The 26,369-nt window shown below is 33.9% G+C and overlaps 2 long non-coding RNA genes across 2 annotated transcripts; one reads left to right on the top strand and one right to left on the bottom strand.

The window, feature by feature from the left end:
• The first annotated feature begins 6,054 nt into the window (after positions 1-6,054).
• LOC120186290 lies at positions 6,055-26,336 on the top strand. The gene is made up of 4 exons (XR_005522196.1): positions 6,055-6,064; positions 11,376-11,382; positions 12,719-12,855; positions 26,327-26,336. It is a non-coding gene; the product is annotated as an uncharacterized LOC120186290 (long non-coding RNA).
• LOC120186282 lies at positions 11,471-12,214 on the bottom strand. Its single transcript, XR_005522194.1, has 4 exons — positions 12,109-12,214; positions 11,775-12,021; positions 11,571-11,696; positions 11,471-11,485 (listed from the first exon to the last, which is right to left on the bottom strand). It is a non-coding gene; the product is annotated as an uncharacterized LOC120186282 (long non-coding RNA).
• Positions 26,337-26,369: the final 33 nt, after the last annotated feature.

Here is a 26,369-nt window from a genome sequence, read left to right as displayed (position 1 = left end):
AGACTTATCCTCTTGCTCGAAAGACTTAAATATGACCCGAAGGATTTAATCATCATGCTCGAATAACTTACTGATGGCGTGAAGGACTTACTAAGTAAGAAACGTTAGAAACTGTTTTCTTGTTTTTTGAAAATCTCATTTTCAGAAAAGATTTAAATGAGAAACTTTGGAAATCACTTTCTCATTTTTTTCGAAAATCACTTAATGGTAGGGTAACATGCCCCATTCAAAGTAATGCTTCTTCTGGATTGGCCCCCTGTGTTCCTCAGGTTATGCCTCTCTAAACATGATTCCCTCTATTTGGGGTTTGAATTCTACCTTTCAGTTGTCGGGATTTTGACATCATGAATCTTCTCTTTTCACTGGAAGATCTATAAAAAAACACATGTTTATATGTGAAATACGAATGCAATGTAATGCATTTTCTTTTATGCAAATGATGTTCTCATGGATGCATAAATGGTGATTTAATTTTCTTTGGCTCCAAAGTGGGGAACTCGATTCACTTCTCTCCAGGGTTTACTCATATATCAGTGTAGCAACTTATAATTTTAAGCTTGCAATTTCTAAAAATTTGCCCAATCATCTTGTGGTCTTTGTTTTCTGTCTTCATTTCAGAGGAAGTGTTTTCTCTCTTGAATTCTTGTTACAGTCAGAAACATGACCTGATGCCCCTTTTTATCCTTAGCTCAAATGCGCTATCAGAGTTTTTTTTGGGAATCTTCCATTAATTTATGCTTGACTGACTTGATTTATAAGGTAAGCTCTGCTCAAATTCATGGTCTGCCCCAGACACTCTAAGTTGTGAAGCTCGTTTTCAACGTTTTAATGGTCTGAGTTTTGTTATCTCAACGTGATCTGAGTTTTTGGTCATGCCCCAAAGCGTGTATTCTCATAGCTCATCCCTATATGGGTGCCAAAAGTTCATCCTTCATTGGTCTCACTCTTGCATTCTGCCATGAGCTGGGATATGTGCCCCTTTCAAATAAGGTAATCATTTGCTTCTCGATGGGTTACCGACAACGTCATGAGGAAGTGTCATAAGTTCTATCCTCTAGTCCTTCTGATGTTTTAGACTATTTTCTTTCAAGAATATGGAATTCTTCATGTTTTGGCCTCGCTTATTTTCTCTCCCTAATAGAGGCAGAAAGGGCCTTACCTGCTCCAAGGACTTTTCGCATTTGAGACTGTCCTATTTGAAAATGTTTTCTCCTTTCTTTTATTTTAGAAATCAAAGAATATAAGAATTTTGTAAAGTATTGTCCCTTAATTCAGTCTCACAATCGAATCAAATCATAAACATGAGTTCACATAATATCAAAAGAATCAATAGCTCTTTAAAGTTTTCAGAGTTATAGCTTTTTGACAAGTGTCAAAATTGATGGATTGGCTTCAGGTTGGCTTCCTATTTTCTAAGGTTACAATCATCAAATATGTCTTTTGTTTCTCGGTCCATGCGAACATTATAACATGCTCCTCTTTCTTGGCTTGGCATATTAAGTGGATACAAACAAAATGAAGTAACTAGCATATTCAATTGCTAGACCTTTTGGAACACTTCCATTTCAGTTCTCTGAAATCTTTCATGTGTTCAAGCTTTGTAAACTCCTCTAACAAAGGCAGTGCAGAAATATCGGTCTAAAAATAAAATTCTTGAGTGCTCGTGTGAAATTGACTATAACAGGTGTTCCTTAACTCCCTTAGTCCATTTTTACCGAAACTCCTTATTTTGATAAATTTGATTTAATTTACCATTGTTTGGCTAGCTGAATTCAGCTTTATTATATATATATATATACTCGCTTTTATCGGGCTAGCTAAATATTATCCATAAAACCGGGGCGTTTAACCAATTGCTCTAGAGGGATAGCTCAAGCTTTATTGTATACATATATAATTACATTCTTGGTATACGGATTCAATTTCTTAATCTTGTCAAGAAGAACATGTTATAGTATAGGTGTTGTTGAAAGTAAAAAAATCTCATCTTTAGAGTTCAATTTCCAAGCAACTGACCTAAACTAGATTCAGCTACTCGACTATTTCATCTATGAAGATCATGATCATCATTGAACTTTATCAAAAAAAGTATAAACCAATCAGCTTTGCAATCTCATGTGCAAGATACCCCATTTTGTCCACATCTCACATACCTGAATGGAAAGCCCTTAATCGTCTCTTCATGCAGAGAGATTACTAGTTTGGTTCCTGCAAGAGAAGAGTATGGTGTTCGAGTATATCTTCTAGGGTATGGTTAAGATTCCTTGTTTTATCAGGGTTCAGTCTTGTCACTTTGTCAAAGATTTATAACTCTAATTATTTAAAGAGTTTTTGCTTCTGTTGATATTCAAAGAACTACAATATTGCAAATTTGATTCAATTCTCACCATCTTTAAAGTAACATAAATTTATTTAAATATCCTTACAAAAAACTGAGAAATGACAAAAAAAATTTAAACAAGATGTTACAAATGGAATAAAGCCTCATGATAGATAAAATGATATTTTCGTAATTAGGATGTCCCATATTATTCATCTAATTCAGTGGCACTTGACTCGATCGAATACTACATATTTTGCTTTGATGCCGCAATAGAATTTGCCATCCCCTGTTCCACCAATTCTTGTGTCAACGTTCCATTTTCAACAAGCATCTGGCCTACAATTTCCTGTAGAATGCCCATATGCCCCCAAGTGGAAATCACATACACTATCTTGATCATAGTTATGGGCAGAAGAGTTTGGTGGAACTTTCGTTGGTCTCAGTGTGAGGTATTGACCTTTAATCAAATGGGGGTATAGATCTGAGATAGAAGTTTAAAACACTTTCAGAGTATTTCTCGATCGTGAGACTTTCATTGGTCAGTTCAAGCGACTAGCTGCTCCTTTTCTTTTAAGATTGTGGGGGCTCTGGACATGACATTCATTCACCTCATCAGCTTTTTCTTTTTGATTGGTTGGGCTTTTGGAAATGACTTTTAAGTTTCTTTATCTGATTTCATTTTCAATGAACTCCCCATTTGTCACAAGATCCTCAAAGTCCTTTGTCGAATTTTCCAGTATTAGCTCGAAGAAATGAGTTAGAAGAGAATAATGAAACATATATGATATTTCTTCTTCTAACAAGGGAGGCTGAACTTGTGCTATCACTTCTCTCCATCTTAGGGCATATTCTTTAAAGCTTTCAGTAGCTTTCATCCTTATTCCTTGAAGGTCTTTATGTTTTGGGGCTAAACCTTTGACATATCGATATTGTCCTAAAAATATCATCTAGGTTAACCCATGTCTTGATTTACTCTCGGTTCAAACGGTTATACCATACTGCAGGTGGCCCAGTAAGACTATCGTGAAAGTAATGATTCAGCAGATTATCACATTTAAGTACCCTTCCATCTTTCTACAAAACATTTTTAGATGAATTAGGGGAAACTAGTGCCATCATATTTCTCAAAATTAGGCACCCAAAATTCATGTGGGATGACCAAATCAAGGACGAGCCTAAGTTCTCTAGCTTCTAGTTCCTTATGAGAGGCATTAACACTTTTCATAGCTCCAATTGCTTTATTCTACCTCATGAGTTTATCTTCAAAATTCTCATATTTAATAAGGATCCTCTCTAGGTTTGAGTGGGACGCTTCAGGGTAGGTTATCATTCTCGACGTATTAGTCTGATGACACTGGCATCCTTTATCATCGATTTTCTCCCTATTAGCAGCCTTGGTTGCAATCACCTGGATCATCTGATTCGACACTTCTTATAGGGAACATGATGCTTTTGTAGGGAACATGATGCTTGATTCCTCATATCTTGTTGTAACCCGACCAACTGCTCTAGCAATTGATCGTGAGATCCCTCATGAGATTGCTTAATTATTTCCATTTGTTTGTTCATGACGATGAGGAAGTGGTATGAATGAATGATCTTGGTATTACTGTCACTTAACCCTCTATAAGTTATTTTATGTTTTCATAACTAATGCGTATAAGATGCTTAAATAAACAAATGCAATGCAAAAGCGTGTATGCAAAAGGTGTCATTCTAGAGTGACCATCTTAAAACAACTTTCATTGAACATAAAGGTTTTGGTATATCAAACAGACATTACATATAAGAGATAGCTTTAACTCCTAACTTCTCTATCTCTCTCAAAAGCCAAGTTAACTTCCACTCATGCTCGGGTATTGAGTTGTCAATCTTCTTCAATTATCTTGCAAAGCCAGCTAAATTAATCAATTTATGGGCCACATTACTTGCTTGAGTAATAGCTTCTTTCATGGCGTTGTCTTTTTCCTCAATCTTATGTGTCAATTCTTGGAGCTGTACGAACTGCTGTTGAATTTTCCTTGTAAGAAAGTTTTTTTTAGTTATGAAGCTCAAGATCTCCATAATCATCTATAAGCTTCATCAATGTCTTGTTCTTGGCTCTAGTGGCTTCCAACTCAGCATCATTCTCACGTTTGTGTCACTGATATGAAGCTTCCATATTGGCTATAGACATATTCAACATATGAGTTTTGGCTTGACATCTCCCCAAATCATTAATGGTTGTATTGCGCCTTTTTTCTGTAATCTGTAAATCAGAAGAGAAATTCTCGGCTCGACCTTCGTGCACCTTGAAATTCTTTCGCCATTATTCAACATCGTTTTTCAGTTTAGATACCCTTGTTACCCACTCCTCTGTGGTATTTCCTATACCAGCAAATTTAAAAGCTTGATTGACCCTTTAAAAACCATCACGCATGGCTTCAATCTCGCTACTTAGTTTATCATTTTCACTCCTCAAATGATGAATGTGAGCTTAATACTTTGGAAAACAATCTTCCCATTGGATGCTCCTGTTGATACCCTTACCTTTGAACACTTTTGGCTCGAACTTAACAGAACAATATGTTACCAAACTAGGTCGACCTTTCAATTTGAACTCTAATACTGCATGATCCAAAAGATGTTGGACTCGATGTTTGAAGGTGGTGCAATTCTCAATGGAATGTCCTTGAGCTCCAGCATGATATTCACAAAAAACGTTGACATCATACCAATTTGGATCTGGAGGTTGCCAAGATTTCACATAATGTGGGGCTAATTCTCGGGCTTCTAACAGCTTATCATACAACTCCTTATATGATAGCGGGATAGAATCAAAATGAGAGCCACCTCTCGACTTTGATTGAACTGGAGTTTTCATGTTTATTTCCCCTGACGTTGGGAGTAGACTATCAAATACCAACAAGTTATGATTGCATGGCTTCTTTTCATCTTTCTGAACTTCTACAGTTGTGACCATTTCCTTGTGTCTCCAGACAACTTGTTGATATGAACAGTGATTGTGTTTTATCTCTCGAGATTGTTTTCATCGAGCTCTTTCTTTTCTTTTGTAGAAGTCTATCTTCCTTTGGCCAAAGCAGTTATTTTATCCATCATCTTGGACATTTTCTCTTTCATCTCTATTATCTCCTTTTTCTCGTCGTCGACCATACGATCTTTAGGTGTATAGCTCTCTACTATTCTCAGAGCTTGCTTAAAACGTCATTCCTCAGTTGTGTTATAGTGTACTTGATCACAAAACCCTTTGACCATCATGAAAACCTTTTACTCTGATGACTACTCACAAATCAACACCTTTTGATTATGTCATGATCATGCGATGCAAGCAAAAAGAAAAACAACATAAAACACATTAGTACAAATAAGATAACAAAATGATAAGAATTATTATAAAAGCAATAATACCAAAATAAATAAATTAATAAGCTAATGCAAAATAAGAATGAAAATGCACAAGGTGTTAATTCTAAAAGCAACCACCATAGAACAACCTTCATTTAGAAAACAAGATTTCATTACACCAGGTAATCAAAATAAAATTGTGATTCTTCATTTCTTCATTTCTTTGAGTCGTACTCTTCATGGAATCCAACATTGCACCCAAAGTTGTTGGTGTATTTTATCACATTTGATACGCCTAATGTTCTTAAATTATTTATGGTTGAATCTTGAGATCTCCATTTTTACTTCCAATGTGAACTGATCTTCATGTCTTTGTGAAGGGTATTCTCATCCTTGGTATGATTATATCTATCTCTTGAGGAAATATCTTGGCATTTTCTCCTTTAAAGGAAGTCTTCAATCAGCTTCAAATTTCTTCATTCATCGGACGTCTTTCTTGATAGATCATTAGAACATCTTTAGATCTCCTAATTTTGACTACATGGCTAAGAATTTCTTATCTCATTATGAACAACCTTCTTATTTACTCAATCACTTGCGAATTAACACCTTTGGATGACATGAAGATGAAAATCCAATGAAATCAAAATAAAATAGACACAAAACAAAAATGGGTTAGTACACATAAGATAAATAACAAGATATTAAGTATTATAAGCATTAAATAAAACCTACCCTCACAGGCTGACTACCTATACATGGTATAATAAATCCTACCCAAATATGCTTTCTACCCACATGCTTTTTTATTCACAAAAAATCCTAACCACATGATATCTAATTCGCATGCTTGTTTGAAAAAAATAAACCTAACCGCATGATTTATAGTTCGCATAAATTTATTCAGAAAATAAAATTATACTACAAAATTTAAAAGACTCAAAAGAGATTTTCCTTGTGTACCCTCCTCACGGGATTATTAAGGTTTGGGTTAGGCTCTACCTAGGTTCAGGTTCTAGGTTCACTATATGATGGGTTTGGCTCTAAAGGGAAAGGTTCTCGAATTGTCCTTGTCGATGCCCCCTTGGACTTCCAAACCCTCAATCCTAGCTCATCACAAGCTTTTGAATCGAGTTCAATTCGAGGGAACACACCTCCTTATGTTTGTGCGGAGGTGAACACCATCACGAGGACCATAAGGCGTGAGCTCCTGGAACGATTCACTGTCCCATACGGAGGTGAAAACCACACGAGGGAGTAATTTCTCACTCATACTTAAATTCGACGGAGCAGGGTTTTAGCTCATGATATGATAATGCAACTGTGCAGTGTGTGAGGAAAAGAGAAAAACAATACACAACACACAAACTCATTCCTCAAATCCAAAACACAATTAATCTAAAAACATTAGCAAATAAGTCAGTACAACTATTTAGTGGTTAATCAAATTACAAACAAAAATTTATTTAAAACCAAACAAGGGATCAAAAAACCAAATTAGAACGAACTTTTAATTTTCATTTGCAAAGACAATTGATTAATAGACTATCGGCCTGACTCTCTAAAAAAATTCCCCAGTGGAGTCGCCAAGCTGTCGAAACGATTTTTTTCAGATTTTAAAAGAACACACATTTTTTAATTATCTCTTGATTAATTTTTAATTAAAAGTAGTGTGATTTTAAAAAATCTCTCGCTTCGAAAATTTTGGGATTCCCTTTAAATAAAATAAAATATGTGGTTCAATGAGTCACTACCAATCTTTGATTAGGGTGTGATTGGGCACCCAAAAAAGTATTCTATCATTTTAATAAAAATATATTAATTTTTAATTAAAACGACAAATTTGCGGTCTGCGTTACCAAAATTTGAGTTTGGGAATTGGTTACGTGTGAGGAAGGATTAGCACCCCTGCAACGCCCTAAATCGGTACCTAGTTGATTAATTAATTTTCTTTGCAATGAAATTTACAAGTTCGAATTTAATTTAATTTAAGATCCCTTAAAACAACATTTGTGAATGTTAGAATTAAACTAAGTTATATTTACTTATTTCCAATTGAGAAGAAACGACCTCTCATACCTTGAGACAATCAATTCTTACTCAAATCGAAATAAAGAAATATTACGGTTTCATTGTAATATTCAAATGCACGAAATTAAATAAATTAACTTAAAAATTACCAATCCTTTTAGAGAGAAGAAGAATATTCGATTATTTAAAGACGTCGAGATCAGACCATAGATAAGTTCTAACGATCTTTTCTCGAAGAATTTAAATAGACAAACATTTCTTTTTCTCTCATTTCTAAATTTTAGATGTGGTCAAATTTTAGGGTTTCAATTTTGGGATACACTTTCGTTTTAAAATCATCGGAAGATACTTTCTTATAAGTTAAGATAGTCTCCTCACAACGATTTTAAAATGGAAGGGTACTACACTTAATCCAATTATTTTATATGGGTCAAATCATATTAATGAAGGTATCATGCATCTCATGCAAAAATGATATCATTTGACCAACAATATTAACATACGCAGAAAAAGGGTAACCATCGCATGGAATAAAATATTTGCGCAACATACATATATATTTACTAAAATAATATGATTTCACCCTTAGTTATAACATAAAATACATGCACGATTAATATTTATAAAATAATAAATCATGTTTACAAAGTAATAAGTATAACCTAAATGGCCTATATGCATGTCATTGAAACATGGTATAACGAAACTACATGTGCCCTGTGTACCTACACATAATGCAATAAAATATACAATACGTAACATGGCGCAGGTTTTATATATGTACACGTAAATATTCATGTATATATAAAGGAGTTGACTTACAAGCTTAAACAGGAAAAGAAGTGATTAAAACACAATGACAACAAATTTGGCGGAATCAACCAGCATATTAAACAAATACAGACCACTTAACATGAAGGTTAAATATTTCAGACCCTAAAGTTGCAATAAAACCTTGAACGTGCATAGGACCAAAATAAAATAATTCGGAAATGGTAGATCAAATGCGCGAACTGGTAAGAACTTAAAACAACCAAGCATAGGGATGTCAATGTAAGATGTTAAAACAAGGAGATGAAATCAGAGGTTTTGAAGACTTCGTTTAGAGGATTAAAATACAACAAGTTACAAGAAGATGGAGCTTACACGCTAATAACCCTTTCTCCCAAAACACTGTTTGCCCTAGCCATCGAAACGCCACCGTTTTGGCCGCACCATATACGTAATATTTTAGGCAAAAAATAAGCCGTAACCTCATTTTATCAGCTCTCAGCTGCACTCTCTAATCTTCTATCTCCCTTATCATTTTCTCTCTCGCCACCGAACAAAAACAAGGCCGCTGTGGCCTCAGCCCGCTTACGGGCTCCAACTAAGATTCGAATCGATGCAAAGCTCGGTCTAAATAACAAACAAAACTCCCCCAAACCTCTAATCTCACCTAACCCTGAAAAGAAACAAAGGAAGAGGTTACCTTCGACTTGGTGGTGTTTCAACTTTGGGAGACGGTGACAACGTTCTTTTTCCAACGGGGAAGGTAAGGATTAAACGTTCTTTTTTTCGAGAGCGAAGCTAAGGGTTCTTCCTTTCGTGGGTTTTTTTGGGTGCCCGATTCACTCGTAAAAGGGAAAGCCTTTCCATTTTGGTTTGATTGCTGGTTTCTGGTTGGTTGTTCTAAAAAACCAAAAGAGGTTTCCCTTTTTTGTTGTTTTTGGTTACTCAAATAAAAACAGAAGTGCCTTTTTTTGGGTTGCTAGCTCCTTTTTTTTCTTGCTCTCCAGATTTGATGGGTTGCTGGAGAGAATATTTCTCCTTTTTTTCTTGTGTTGTTCCCGTTACTCGTTAATGCTCTCTGCCCTTTTTTTCTGTTTACTGATGGTTGTTATATGTATATCCCCTTTTGCTTCGTATTTTTTGTTTTCTAATGCCTTTTCTCTTTATTTTGTTGCATGCACGAGCTGGGGAGGGCCTCTGCCACTTTCACGGCAGAGGAATGTAGCAGGCTGGATGAGTGGTTGCTGCAGGGTGCCCGGGTACGATAGAAACAGTCGAGGTGTGCGCGCGTGGAAGATCTGGCCATTCGGGAAGCTCGTTGACCCTCGTGTATTACACGCGCTCCTCTTTGGATGTCCTTAGTAAATATGGGCCGTCAGATATTGAAACCAAATCCAACGACCATTAGTTAGCTGCGCATGGATCCTTAGGGTTTTGGAAACCCTAATTTTATACCATTTATCCTGAGCCGTTGGATGCTCAACCCCAAATCCAAAGGCCTCCATTATACGACGCTGAATTTTGATATAGTTATGGCTTTCCAAACCCTGAACCTCTAGATTATTACCTCTTAGGCCTTCTGTTAACTCCCCAACCGGGCTCATCAGCTGGGTCAGGCTTGTGAGCCTGGTTGGGCTTCGATATTAACCAGACCATTAGACTATTGGACTCACTCTGGATCATTTGACCGGACCTGCAATTACAAAATATAATATTAATGATAATAAATAGAAAATAAACATAATATATATATATATATATATATATATTATATATATATATATATATATATATATATATATATACTACAAGAAATTTAGATTGTTTCAACAAAATTATTTATCACTAAAAATACTAAATTTGTTAGGATATATTTATTCTGACCAATTTTATTTGTTACCTTGTTTGTTATAACAACCTTATCATGTAAAGTATATTGTGACAAAATTGTGTTCGTTACCATAGTATAGTATTTATTGTAATAATGAAATTCCGTTACTATAATTAACTTATCGCATTAAAATATTTGTAATAATCAATTAACCATTTCGTCACGAGAAATACATTTTGTCATAACTAACTTATATTTAAACATCAAATATAAAAGAATTTTGTGACGAAAATACATAAAGCAACAAAAATTATTTTTTCGCAGTTGTTATTTCATCATTAAATGTAACTTACAAAAATAAGATATTAGTTAAAATAAAATACTTATTTTATCACAAAAAGTAAATTTCATCACACTTAAGTTAAATTATAACATCAAACAAAAAAAGTTTTCGTGACAAAAAGACATATTACAATAAAATTTATTTTCTCGCTACTTTTATTTCGACACTATATATTTTTATAACTTTTTTACTGTGATTAGATAATTTTGTTACAATTTGTTATTGTAAAAGAATATTATTTGTCACAATTTTTTATAATGAGAAATTAATATTTGTTATGAATTGTTATTTTGATTAAATAAATTTGTCACAATTTTTTATTTTGACAAAATATTGTGACGAAATAAATCTGACATAACTATTTACTTTGACTAAATTTAACGTGTTATTGTGACTAAATCATTTTGTTGCAATTTGTTATAGTGATAGTGAAAGAATGTTATTTGCCATAACTTAGATGAAAATGAAGGTTTTAGATTTGCTTATGGGTGGCCAGAGAAGCAACATTTGCACCAAGTATTCAATCCACCCGCATTGTTTTTATATTCAAAAACTCTAGAGGTAATGAAGTCAACGGGCCGAAAAGCGACATCGGAGAAAGGTCTAGTAGCCATGTAATAAAGTCCGGCGTTTTGGTTGGCGACAACTAAAACATCCATGTTTTGTCTAGGGTTGATCATCATATAGTCGCTGGTAAACCTTTTAACGTAGGAAGCATCTTAGGCAACGAGTGTGAGGGTGTGATTCGTGATGGAGATGAATTTCAGTTCATTCATTGCAGCGTTGATGATTAGGAGAAGGTATGTACACCCATAATTAACTTGCATACGAAATATTGTATCTGCAAGCAGTGATGAATTTAGAAAAAATTTATAGAGTGGGCAATATAAATAATTTGATCTGGTTTCAGTAATGCTAGAACGTACCGATGGGGCATCCGTATGTGTCGCCTAAGTGTCCGTTGATGGCGTAAGCATCTGTTTGCCCAGGAGTGGTTCCCGTTGCAACCACTTCATCAATCATTTGCTTGTAGTCTCCATTGTACCATGTTTCTATCGATACAAATTAAAAAAGAATCAGATAATGATTTTATAAACAACACCGAGTGGAAAGTTGAAAGATATGATTACGAAGCATATGATTGTTTGATCGGCACCCAGCGTGGGGAACGGATAAGTTTCGTGCTTGGCTGGTAAAATGATAAAGGCTCCCTGGACGGAATCGCGAGTCCAGTCACTGTGAGCATGCCACCATAGGGTTCCTATTTCATCCGACAATATGACTTCGTACGTGAAGTTGGTTCCTGGTCGAATCGGGCATTGAGTTATGAATTCGAGACCATCAGACCATGGATTTCTTGGTTGTTTCACACCGTGCCTGCAGCAACACAATTAATTAATTTATTTCGATTCTTCAGGAAACATCCATTGGAAAAGGAAAAAGAAAAAGAAAAAGGACAAGTACCAGTGAATGGTTAAACCATAGTTTCATTGATTATGACAATATTGGATCTGAGGAGTCCCAGCCGTGGCGACTAGAGGGAGACTTGAGCGTGTTCTAATCTTTTTGGGGGTTAGGGTTTGCAAATGGTAAAAAATTGCCAAAAATATGAATTTCATTATAAATCCTATAAGGCTCAATAAAAATTTTGACATATTTCTCTTTTTCCAGTCTTTGGAATAATTGAACACGCCACAATACCAACTGTTTGCTCAATTTCAGACACGCATTCAATCGCAAAAGAAAAACAAATCAGCATTAAAAAAATTAAAGCATTAATTCTATTAGCAGATTAATGAAATATAATACATTTCAATTTTATAAGCAAATGATGAGGAGAAGGGGGACAAAAAAATTACAGAACGAAAAAAATCTGAAAGTACATTATACAAAACTTTATTTTGCTCAGAAACAGCTAATAATCGAATCACTCCAAAACGTGAAATAGAAGATATGGCCTGATCTGTTAATCATTGTAGCAGAAATCAAGGTAAAATAAGGGTAAATGGAATGAGAATGTATGCTAGCTGATGAGCCAAGAGATCGAGAGAAAGAGATCGGTATTCGTGAGTAGAAGCGATAGGAGAGGATCGGACGGCGGTGATTGGACGGGGAGAGATCAGATGGGCGAAACGCCTACCTTCGCGTCTGAGAGCAGCCATCGCCATCGCTTACTGATACAGAAAAGGAAAACCTAGAAAATCCTTGCTAGTGTTGAACAATGCTACGGAGGAGAGAGATGCGGCGCAAAGAAGAAAAATGGCCAAATGAAAACAACACGCGTGAAAGACTAGGGTTTTTGTGTTCTCCAAAAAGTGTTGGTCTAATTAGAAGACGGTGCCTTGTAGTCTCACAGTTTTTATATTTGGGCCTTTTTGTTCATTTATTTTAATTTGGTCACTGAATGTTTCTTTCTAATTTCTGATCGTGGATCACTGTTTTTTTTAGTACAATTTAGTCATTATTATATGCTATTTTGTTTTATTTTTAATTAACTATGTTTTTTTTATTACATTTTAATCCCTTGGTTCTTTTTAATTACATTTAATTTTGCTGGGTAGTTTATATTCCTTTCAATGTAGTCATAGAATCTTAATTTTAGATCAAATCATTAGGTTTAGATTTCTTTTAAATTAATCCCTATTAAAGTAATTAGACATAATATCAAAGAAAAACTTGTTTTATTTTTTGCCTTCACGATGAAAGAAGATATATAAAGTTGGAATAATGGCATGAAACGGTTAAATTGCTAGTTTTAACAAAGCATTTATAAAATAAATACAAATAAATTTCTCTAAAAACCAGTTTCGCATTAAAAATCAAATTCCTTTAAAATAAAATAGAGGGAAATTTCCCTCATAAATTAATTATTTATTTTAAAAAATATTTTTAGAACATTTTATTTTTTATAATAATAATTATATTTCTTCATTATAATTAAATATATAATTGCAAACATAATTTTTTAATAAAAAAATGAATCTTTTATTAATTGAAATTTTTGTTGCGATAATTTTTCTATAACAATAACTATTACATATAGTTACAAAACTTGTCACAATATAATATTTTTTCGCCAAAAATTAAGAATAAATATTTCTGATAGTATAAGTTTTCATAATGATTAAAATATATAATTGCAAAATAATTAATTAAAAAAAACTTAAATTTTATTAATTACAATATATTTTGTTACTATATAACATTTTGACAATAAAAAATAGGGAGAAATGGTTCTGATAGTATAATTTTTCATAATAATTAAAATATATAAGTACAAAAATAATTTATTACAAAAACTTAAATTTTATTATTTGATGTGATAATTTTTCTATAACAATAACTATAAATTATAATTATAATTATAAAAATTGACAATATGACTTTTGAAACAAAAAAGTGGAGAAAAATAGTTATGACAAGTAATATATGTTATCACTATAGTTAAAATTTATAACTACAAATATAATTTTTCCCAAAAACGTGAATATCATTATTTTTTGTGACAATTTTTTTTGTAATAATTATTAACACTTATAGTTACAAAATTTGTCACTATATGATTTTTTGACACAAAATATGGAAGGAAATCTTTGTGACAATGTGACAATATATTTTGTCAGTATAATTAAAACATATAACGACAAACATTGTTTTTTTACTAAAAACTTGAATCTCATTATTTGTTGTGATAATTTTTTTTGTAAAAATAATTATAGTTTATAGTTACAAAACATGTCACTATATGATTTTGTTTTTGTACTAAAAATTAGAAATAATAATTTGTGACTATACATTTTGTCACTATAATTAAATTATATAATTACAAACAAAATTTCTCACAACAAATCTAAATCTCATTATTTGTTGGACAATTCTAAAACTTTTAGTTATAAAAGTTGTCACTATATGCCTTCAATTTGACGCTAAAAAATTGGAGATGAACATTTGTGAAAAAAATTCGTAACAAAATTTATTTTGTCACCATATATTACACATGTTTACTAACTGTGACAAATTATTATGACTATTTTAGCTTTTGTCATAATTGTATATTTTGTTTTAATCTAATGCGACGATTATTTATTTTGTCACCAAAAAACTACTAATAGTGACAAAATTAATTTTGAGAAAATTAAATTTGTCACAATAGTAGAAATATATAAATATATATGTGTGTGTGCGCGTATTTATATCATATTAATATATTTATATAAATTTTCAAAACTATATATAATATTATATGTATACTCATTTCTTAAAATCTATATTATTATATATTTATCTATCTATCTATCTTTTATATATATATATATATATCTTAATACTATATTATTTATTCAAAAACTATATACTATGTATCTATATAATTATAATAATACTATAAAACAAATAAACCGAAATAAGCAAAGCTGTAACGAAAATAAAATAAAATAAAGAAAAATTCTCGGACAAAAACACATGTTACACTTCTATTTTCTCTCCTGAACCCAGTTTTGAAACCAAAATCACAAATTATGACCTCCAATGACCCTAAAAGACCCTCTGACCTCTCGATTTCCAGCACTTCCGAGACCATCGTGACTCTCTTAACCGCTCTAAAACATTCTATCATTCCCTTTAACCCCAAAATAAGATCTTAAATCTAACATGCAAAGGCTACTAAAAAACGACTCCTAAGTTTCTAGGACATGGATGAAGGAAAACCCAAGACAAAAGGTAAGCCCACTTGTCCCCTCCCCTTCACTCTCTTTATGTTTTGGATTTAAGAAAAAAAAATAGAGATAGGAAGAAAAAATGCTTGAAAATGTAGCTTTTTACTGAAATATCATCTTGACAGGTAATAATTACTTATCAGGACCCTTTCACCAAAATTTATCGATCTAGCACCCTTTATGATAAGGCGTGTGTTGAAACATTTTGATATTTCGATATAACAAATTAAGTTAAATGGATTTTAAAAGTGCATTTTCCAAATGATTTTCTAAGTATATTCGATATAACTATTCGAATATCAAAACATTACTCCAAATATTTCAAAAATCATTTTTTCCTTACTTAAGTGTAAAATTAAGTTTTAATCATAAAACAATTTCAAAATAATTTTACAAAGTATTTCGAACCAATTCAAAGCCAAAAATTCCAGATTGCTCATAGGGAACCGATTCCCCCCCATAGGAGGAACCGATTCCCCCTGAATGGTTTGGCTCCGAGATTTCCAGAATGCTCGGAGGGAACCGATTCCCCCATAGGAGGAACCGATTCCCCCCTAAACAGTTTTGTTCCGAGAATTCCAGTATGCTCGGAGGGAACCGATCCCCCCCCAAGGGGGTACCGATTCCCCCCTTGTACAATGGTCGAAATATTTGAATTTTACACTTAGGAACCGATTCCCTTCAAGGGGGAACCGATTCCCCCCACGCTCCAAGCTGTTTTATTAAATGTTTTCACACTAAAACGGCTATAATATCTTCTCTAATCATCCCCAACGTTCAGAAGTGATCCAAGGTGTATTTAAGCAAGCTTAGAAGCCATTGATCAACAATAAGAAACATCAAGCAACTAGAATCAAGAGAGAATCAAAGAGAGCATCAAACCTCAAGTTTGAGCATTTCAAGCCTATTTTCATTCAATATTCATTTTGCTTTCAAGAACACTTTTTGTGCTCAATTGTATTTATCTTTGAGTGTTCTTTTCTTTGTTCTAGAATTGTGCAAACATCTTACCTTGTGAGGTTTTCTTGTAAGTTTGCAAATTTGTAATCTTCTCTTTGAGAAAAGAGTGTTCTCAAGAGTTGGGGTATACTCTTGAGGGAATTGTAAGGTTATCCCTTTGGCCTCAAAAGAAAGAACAAATTAGTGAATTTGTTGGAAAATCCTTAGTGTGGATAGCTAAGGTAGTGGACGTAGACTTTGTTTGAGAAAGTCGAACCACTGTAAATCGCTGTGCAATTACTTTCAATTTTCTGCAAAAGCTTCCACAAATTTTTTATTGCCAATTCACCCCCCTCTTGGCCAATTTCGTCATTCGATTAACTCAACAATTGGTATCAGAGCCTAACTCATTTGAAGGTTTTATCGCCTCTTGAGTCGATTCGGGAAGATTTATATCGATTATTAAAGTCATCAATGGCCTCCGCTTCAAACTTCGACTCCGGTCTCGATTCGATGCCCGTCAACAAGCCTCCTTTCTTCAATGGAGCTAACTACGCCTATTGGAAGAATAGAATGATGTACTTCATTCAAGCAAGTGACATGGGAGCATGGAATGCCGTAGAAGAAGGATACATTAAGCCTATCACTCATCCAAGGTTGTGGAGTGAAGGAGATACAAAAATGTTCCAGCTCAACTCCAAAGCCATCCATATTATCTTTTGTGCTCTTGGACCAGATGAATACGGAAGAGTTTCATCGTGTACAACCGCCAAAGAAATATGGGACAAGCTTCAAGTCACACATGAAGGTACCGATGAGGTAAAGAAATCAAAAATTAGTATTCTAACGCATAGCTATGAAAATTTCAGGATGAAACCAAATGAAGACATCAAAGCTATGAAGGATAGATTTTCAACGATTGTCAATGGTCTCAAATCATATGGAGAAATCATCTCAAATGAAAAGCTTGTGAGGAAGTTAGTCTACTCCCTCCCAAAATCATGGCAATCAAAGAAGACGGCAATCATCGAGTCTAAGGACCTATCGTCCTTAACTCTTGAAGAACTTATCGGTTCACTCCTCACTCATGAGATGATGCTTGAAGATGAGGTGGACCTTGATAAAGTTGAAGAGACACCAAAGGAGAAGGAGAAGAAGAAAAACATTGGAGTTGCTCTCAAATCCACAAAAGATGAGAGTGATTCTAATGATGATGATGATGACGAGGAAATGGCATTGTTTGCCAAACGGTTCAGAAAAATGATGAGACCTTACCGAGGACGAAAATTCAAACGAAATGAAGGCCTCAAAGATGAACCAAAAGAGAAGGACCCGATCATTTGCTATGAATGCAAAAAGCCAGGGCATGTCAAATATGATTGCCCACAATTGAAGAAGAAGGGTCAATCAAAGAATAAGCACAAGGCTCATGTGGCTACATGGAGCGATGAAGAAGGTTCCGATGAAGAGGAACAAGAAGTAGCAAACTTGTGCTTGATGGCATTCGGGGAAGATTCTAAGGTAACCTCTAACTCATCCGATTTTGATGATTTATCTTATGATGAGTTATTTGAGGAATACAATGGGTTGGCTTTGGATTATGAGAAATTGTTTTTAAAATATAAAAATGATGTTTCAAAATTGAAAAATGAAAACAAACTCATATCCAAAACCAACAACGATCTTGAAAGTAAAATCAAAGATTTGCAAATCAAACTAGAAGAGTTTGAAAAGAAAAATTTAGATTTGCAAAATTTACTTTCAAAGATCAATGATGATCATCAAAAGAAAATTGATGATCTTAAAACTTCTTTTGATAAAGTTGGAACAAAACATTTTGAAAAAGGTGGAAATTCAAAATCCAACTTTGTTAGAAAAAGTTTTAGAAACTACAATCATAGAGGTCCCCAAAGAACCTCTAATGGAAAAATCATTAGAAGTATGTGGGTTCCTAAAGAACTCATTACTACTAAAGATAAAAATATCCTACACAAATGGATACCTAAGGGGACTAGGATTTTGGAAACTAATGAATATGGACCCAAAAGAATTTGGGTACCAAAAATCAAAAATTAATCTATGTTTGTAGGGAAAGGAGCATTGCTACAAGGCACGGGAAACAAATTCAAATTCATGGTACCTTGATAGTGGATGCTCAAGACATATGACCGGAGACAAAAGCCGGTTCATTGAGCTTAACGCCAAAAATGGAGGAGAAGTGACTTTTGGAGACAATTCAAAAGGTCACATTGAAGGTATTGGTACAATAGGTAATACCTCTTCCATACAAATTAAGAATGTTTATATGTGAATGGATTAAAGCATAATCTATTGAGTATTAGTCAATTATGCGATAAAGGATTCAATGTCTTATTTGAAATTAATGGTTGTAAAGTCATTGACATTGCATCTAATCGGATTATGCTTGTTGGTCATAGAATAGGAAACATTTACATGGTGCATTTAGATTCTATTGATATGACTAATTTATGCCTAGTTGCTAAGGATGAGCATGATAGTTGGTTATGGCATAGGAGACTAGGTCATGCTAGTATGAGTGTTTGCAACGATTAATTCAAGGAGACTTAGTAAGAGGATTGCCTAAGCTTAAATTTGATAATGATAAAATCTGTGATGCTTGTGCTAAAGGAAAACAAAAACGAGTTTCTTTTAAATCTATTAATGATGTATCAACTAGTAGAGTATTACAATTGATCCATTTAGATCTTTTTGGGCCAACTAGAACTACTAGCTTGGGTGGAAAACAATATGCATTTGTCTTGGTAGATGACTATTCTAGATACACTTGGGTTCTATTCTTAAGTACTAAAGATGAAGCATTAGAAAATTTCATCACATTTTCAAAAATAATCCAAAATGAAAAAGGTTACTCTATCACTAATGTTAGAAGTGATCATGGAACTGAATTTGAAAATCTTGGATTTATTGAGTTTTGTAATTCTAATGGTATTAGCCACAATTTTTCAGCACCTAGAACCCCTCAACAAAATGGAGTTGTTGAGAGGAAAAATCGAACTTTAGAAGAAATGGCTAGAACCATGCTTTGTGAAAATAATTTGCCAAAATATTTTTGGGCGGAAGCCACAAATACCGCTTGTTATGTTGTGAATCGAGTAATGATTAGGCCAATTTTAAAGAAAACTCCATATGAAATTCTCAAAAATAAAAAGCCTAACATTAGCTATTTTCATCCTTTTGGATGTAAATGTTTTGTTTTAAACAACGGTAAAGAAAATCTTGGTAAATTTGATGCTAAAAGTGATGAAGGAATTTTTCTGGGTTATTCCTTAAATTCTAAAGCTTATCGTGTATTTAATAAAAGAACTTTAGTTGTAGAAGAGTCTATACATGTTGTTTTCGATGATAATCCCCTTCTGAGGAAGGATTCTTCTGTTAATGATGATGTAGGTATTGTACAAGCAAATGACGTTAGAAATGACGTTGGAGAATCATCATCAAAGGAAGAAACAAAAGATGAGGAAACTCATGATCCCCTCGAGAATCCAACCATTGAAGAAAGGGAAGTATCTTTTCCAAGAGAGTACAACTATGTCAAGGATGGTGAAATTATAGGTGATCCATCAAAAGGGGTAACTACTCGATCTTCTCTTAGAAGTATATGTAATTATGTTGCATTTATTTCATGCATAGAGCCTAAGAACATCAAAGAAGCATTAAAAGATGAACATTGGATTATGGCTATGCAAGAAGAATTAAATCAATTTGAGAGAAGTAAAGTATGTACATTAGTTGAAAGGCCTAGTAATAAATCTACTGTAGGTACTAGATGGGTTTTTTAGAAATAAACTTGATGAAAGTGGTAATATAGTGAGAAACAAGGCTAGACTTGTTGCTCAAGGGTATACTCAAGAAGAGGGCATAGACTACGATGAAACATACGCTCCCGTAGCTAGGATGGAAGCAATTAGAATGTTATTGGCATTTGCATGTTTCAATGAATTTAAATTATATCAAATGGATGTTAAAAGTGCATTTTTAAATGGTTTTATAAAAGAAGAAGTGTACGTGGAACAACCTCCAGGTTTTGAAGATTCAAATTTTTCCGGATCATGTTTTAAAATTGACAAAAGCTCTTTATGGTTTAAAACAAGCTCCTAGAGCTTGGTATGAAAGATTGTCAAATTTTTTAATTGAAAAAGATTTTTTAAAAGGAAAGGTTAACACTACATTGTTTTTAAAGAGAAAAGGTAAATATTTATTAGTAGTTCAAATTTATGTTGATGATATAATATTTGGTTCTACTAATGATGTTCTTTGCCAAGAATTTTCTAAGCTAATGCAAAGTGAGTTTGAGATGAGCATGATGGGGGAGCTCTCATTTTTCTTGGGACTCCAAATCAAGCAAAGAAAAGATGGCATCTTCATTAATCAAGCTAAGTACGTCAAAGATATGCTCAAGAAATTTGGACTGGAAAATGGGAAACCTCATAACACTCCAATGAGCTCTTCAACAAAGCTTGACTTAGATGAAGGAGGTAAATGTGTAGATGTTAAATTATATAGGTCAATGATTGGCTCTTTGCTTTATCTAACTGCAAGTAGACCGGACATTATGTTTATTATTTGCTTATGTGCTAGATTTCAATCATGTCCTAAGGAATCACATTTACTAGCTGTTAAGAGAATCTTTAGATACCTTAAGGACACTCCTAGTTTAGGACTTTGGTATCCTAGAGACTCTAGCTTTAGCTTGCATGCCTTTTCTGATGCGGATTATGGAGGATGCAAATTAGATAGGAAAAGCACCTCCGGTACTTGTCAATTCCTTGGAAATATGTTGATTTCTTGGTTTTCAAAGAAACAAAATTGTGTTGCATTATCCACCACTGAAGCGGAATACATTTCAGCCGGTAGTTGCTGTGCACAAGTTTTATGGATGAAACAACAACTTTTTGATTATGGAATTGAAGTAGGTACCATTCCTATCAAGTGTGACAATACTAGTGCTATTTGTCTCACTAAAAATCCCATCCAACACTCTAGAACTAAGCACATTGAAATAAGACATCACTTCATTAGAGACCATGTCACTAAGGAAGATGTAGTTCTAGAATTTGTTGATACTTTGCACCAATTAGCGGATATCTTTACAAAACCCTTAGACAAGGAAAGATTTTGGACACTTAGGAGAGAATTAGGTTTGACCAACCTATCTTCACTTAGTGTTTAAAATAATTTTAGCACTTTTAATAAATCTTGAAAAATGCTTATAATAATAATTTTTGATTGCATTCTTTCTATTAGTTAGGGGGAGTTTGTGATTCTTAATGAAAATTAATTTTATGTTCAAAAATCGATTAAAGATTAATTTAATTGTTTGAACATAATTAATGTTTGATATATGAGTTGCCAATACCACTAGAAAAGATTAATTTAGCATTTTGTGCTTAAAAAATCGGATTTTAGCATTTTGGTGCAGAGGGAATCGATCCCCCCCTGAGGGAACGATTCCCCTTTGAAGGGGAACCGATTCCCCCCACAGGGGAATCGATACCCCCCTGGGGTTCTGTTAAAATCGGGCAGAACACCCCCAAAATCCCAAAACCCTCTTCTCTCTCTCTCTTCCGCCGTTTTTCACCTCTTACACCCTCAAATCTCCATTTTTGTCTCAAATCGACGATATTAATCGGAATTTACTTCAAATATCATCTTCTAAACCTGTTGAAATCATTAAAGTCGTGCAAACAACATCTAAATTCCCTCAATCTTCATCTTTCAAGGTAATTTTTCTAAACTCTCTATTTCATTATTTTTGAACATAGGATTAGTTGTAATTAGTTCTAGGTTGAAATAGTGATCGGGCATTGCTTATTTAGGGATTAGAAACTAGATGTTACAACTAATTTCATCAAAAACACAAGAATTTTTCAAATTTTTTTAAATTTTCGAAATAAAAAAAATGTTATTTTTCAAATTATTGTGTTTTGATTAAATTATGTTGTTGTTATGAAAAACTATACATATATTGTTTCTCAAAACCATATTTTTCAAAAGTTTTTCAAAAACTTTACCCATTAGGATTGATTTAGAGAATCTTGAAATATTGAGGACTCATTTGAGTTTTGGGATTAATTGAATTGCATACATCTGTTTTAAAATTGCAGGTTATTCTATCTATTCTGATTTCCTTCACCATGTCAAATCCTAAACGTCCTAGGTCTTCATCTAGTCGTTCTAGTCGTCAACCAAATTCTCCTCCTATTCCTCAAAATCCTATTCCAAATCTTGATCCTAACTTGATTATCCAAAATTCTTGTTTCAATCAACCGGGTCCTAAAGATTATCGTTATTGGTTTTACCAATATTTTGACTCGTATAAGATTAGGGAAGAACGTATCCCATCTCTTCAAACTATGGTTGACATTAACTTTAAATATCTCCCTATCTTGCACGAATGGAAATTTGATAAACTTTTCGAACTTGAACCCATTGTCTATCATCATCTTGTTCGTATCTTCTACTGTAATGCCGTTTGTATCAAAAATCGTGACAAAACCAAAACCATAGGAGTGCGTTCCTACCTCCTAGGTCAATATTTCCATCTTGATCCGGATTACATAGCCAATGCCTTAGGCTTGGACAATGAAGGTTTATCAAACGAAAAACAAGTTTTAGGTTCACGATATAAACGGAATGATAGTGCAAGTGTTTTAGATCTCCATGAGCGTTTCCTTCATCTCATGATCACTTGGTGGTTTCGACCATCTGGGAGTCGTTATTCAACTCTTAGAGCTTTAGATCTTTGGTGGTTGCACTGTTTTGAAAACAATATAAAAATAAACCTCTCCGAGATTATCTTTGCTGAAATTGTTGAAACCGTTAACCTAGTGCCAAATAAGAAACTCTGTTCTTCACTAGTTTACGGTTGTATCCTTAGTAATCTCTTTCTAAAGCTGAACTCGAGTTGGTCTAGATGCCTCATTTCCTCTTAAGAAACAAATCAATCTTCTTTCTTTAACAAGAGCGGGATGGGTCAAAAATAAGGAAACCGGTGCATGGGTTCGATCTTCTACTCCGGGAGCTAGTTCTTCACAAGCTCCACCCGAAGCTAATGAAGATCCCGAGTTTGAACAACTAATGAGGGATATTGATGAAGCTGAAGAAGAACCTGAACAACCCGAGGAGCACGCACAACAATCGACTCAAATGCCTCCATATTTTCAATCCTTCATGGAGACATTTGATTTCCGTTATGCTACAATGGATTCGCGCTTTTCCTCTATAGAGTCTCATTTATCCACAATGGGAGCTCAACAATTAGAGATTCTTCAGGAGATGCGTGCAAACAATGAAGCAACCAATGCTCGTATTAATGAACTAACTCATGAAATGGCTGCTATGCGAGCCCGTTTTCCACCTACCGATCCGGATGCTTGATTTTATGTTTAGCTTTAAAACTTTAAACAAAATGAATATTGTTTCAACATTTTGAATTGTTTGATTTTGTGGATTGTTGGATTTTGGATTTATGGATAATGTGAACTTATATGTTTGGTGTGTTTTATTCGTTATTGCATCATTTACATCATTATTAGCAATATGACCAATTTTGCCATATCACATTATTTATGAATATTGATGAAACTAATGGCTAACCTCTCTTTTGATTGTGATCTTAGCAGCTTAAGCTTATAATTAATAAATCAATTGGCTAAATGATTTCAAAACCTTGTTTTACAATGTCTTTTTGATTTAACAAAAAGGGGGAGAAGAATAAGTTAAGTGTTAAATGTTTTACATAATAAATTGAAGAAGTGTTAAAGTAAGGGGGAGTAATTTCAAAACTTGATTTCAAAAATCTTAAAATTACTAAAATGTTTTGTTATATCAAAAAGGGGGAGATTGTTGAAACATTTTGATATTTCGATATAACAAATTAAGTTAAATGGATTTTAAAAGTGCATTTTCCAAATGATTTTCTAAGTATATTCGATATAACTATTCGAATATCAAAACATTACTCCAAATATTTCAAAAATCATTTTTTCCTTACTTAAGTGTAAAATTAAGTTTTAATCATAAAACAATTTCAAAATAATTTTACAAAGTATTTCGAACCAATTCAAAGCCAAAAATTCCAGATTGCTCATAGGGAACCGATTCCCCCCCATAGGAGGAACCGATTCCCCCTGAATGGTTTGGCTCCGAGATTTCCAGAATGCTCGGAGGGAACCGATCCCCCCCCCAAGGGGGTACCGATTCCCCCCTTGTACAACGGTCGAAATATTTAAATTTTACACTTAGGAACCGATTCCCCCCACGCTCCAAGCTGTTTTATTAAATGTTTTCACACTAAAACGGCTATAATATCTTCTCTAATCATCCCCAACGTTCAGAAGTGATCCAAGGTGTATTTAAGCAAGCTTAGAAGCCATTGATCAACAACAAGAAACATCAAGCAACTAGAATCAAGAGAGAATCAAAGAGAAAGCATCAAACCTCAAGTTTGAACATTTCAAGCCTATTTTCATTCAATATTCATTTTGCTTTCAAGAACACTTTTTGTGCTCAATTGTATTCATCTTTGAGTGTTCTTTTCTTTGTTCTAGAATTGTGCAAACATCTTACCTTGTGAGGTTTTCTTGTAAGTTTGCAAATTTGTAATCTTCTCTTTGAGAAAAGAGTGTTCTCAAGAGTTGGGGTATACTCTTGAGGGAATTGTAAGGTTATCTCTTTGGCCTCAAAAGAAAGAACAAATTAGTGAATTTGTTGGAAAATCCTTAGTGTGGATAGCTAAGGTAGTGGACGTAGACTTTGTTTGAGAAAGTCGAACCACTGTAAATCGCTGTGCAATTACTTTCAATTTTCTGCAAAAGCTTCCACAAATTTTTTATTGCCAATTCACCCCCCTCTTGGCCAATTTTGTCATTCGATTAACTCAACAGCGTGGATGATAGGTTTCATCCGAGCTAGCACTACGTCATGAAAGGCGTGAATGGTCATCCGCACCTTATCCGAGCTGGCGCCACGTAAGGACAGGCGTGGATCGTAATCCGCTCTTTTTTAGGGTTTCTGACACGCTTCTTCCATTAATTTTCCAACCAATCACACCTCCCACATTAATACCCCCTCCGGCCAAACCCCTCATCTCTCCCTATAAATACCCCCTCCCTTCCTCATTCAAACACACACCAAATTCTCAAATCCTCTCAAAGCTCAAACCCGATCAAATTCTATTGAGAAGGTAAAATATTTTATTATATTATAATAAATTAATGATTTATTATTTTATTTTATTAAATTATATTATATTAACTTTTTATTATTTTCAGTTATAAAATGGAAGGCGTTCTGCTATGTTTAGATAGAAAACATATCTCGAGGCATTTTGTTGTTACGATAAGAATTTTAAATTCTATTTTAATTTTAATTATTGTTAATATTTTATTTATTTAATTTTTTTAGTATTAGTTCATATTTTAATTCCTATAATATTTATTAAATTAGGAGAGAGACCGTATATTAGATCCTTTCATTTGTAATCTTAAGTTAGAGATACAAACCCATGTATGGCCGTATTTAGTCGAGGTTGGATTCAATTGCGTAGAAAAATATGAAGGGCACTGTAAATTAGAATTTAACCTGAATTCTGTATTGGTTAAGCGGTGGAGACCAGAGACACGCATATTTCATCTTCCGTGTGGAGAGTGCACAATTAAGATGGAGGATGTTTCCATGCATTTGGGGCTTCCGGTAGTTGGAGATGTGCTTTTTGGGGTGGCGCATGTGATTAACATTCATTGTACGAAGAGTATCTTGGACGTGTCCCGCCAAATTTTTAATAGTGGTCGAATTCCGTTAAATTGGTTGGATGAAACTTTCAAGCATTTGAGTGGTGATGCCTTGGAGGAACATGTTAAAATGTATGCACGGGCTTGTATACTACAGCTCATAGGAGGGCTCCTGATGCTGGACAAATCGCGCAACCAAGTTCACTGTATGTAGTTGCATCACCTCATAGATTTTCATCAGGCTGGCACACTGAGTTGGGGCTCAGCAGTTTTGGCATTTCTCTATAGGGAAATATGT

Source organism: Hibiscus syriacus, unplaced genomic scaffold (genome assembly GCF_006381635.1).
Source record: "Hibiscus syriacus cultivar Baekdansim isolate YM2019G1 unplaced genomic scaffold, ASM638163v2 tig00004013_pilon, whole genome shotgun sequence".
In the NCBI taxonomy this organism is placed as follows: domain Eukaryota; kingdom Viridiplantae; phylum Streptophyta; class Magnoliopsida; order Malvales; family Malvaceae; genus Hibiscus; species Hibiscus syriacus.
The sequence above is the reverse complement of the archived record's forward strand: the minus strand, read 5'-3'. Positions and strand labels throughout refer to the sequence as shown.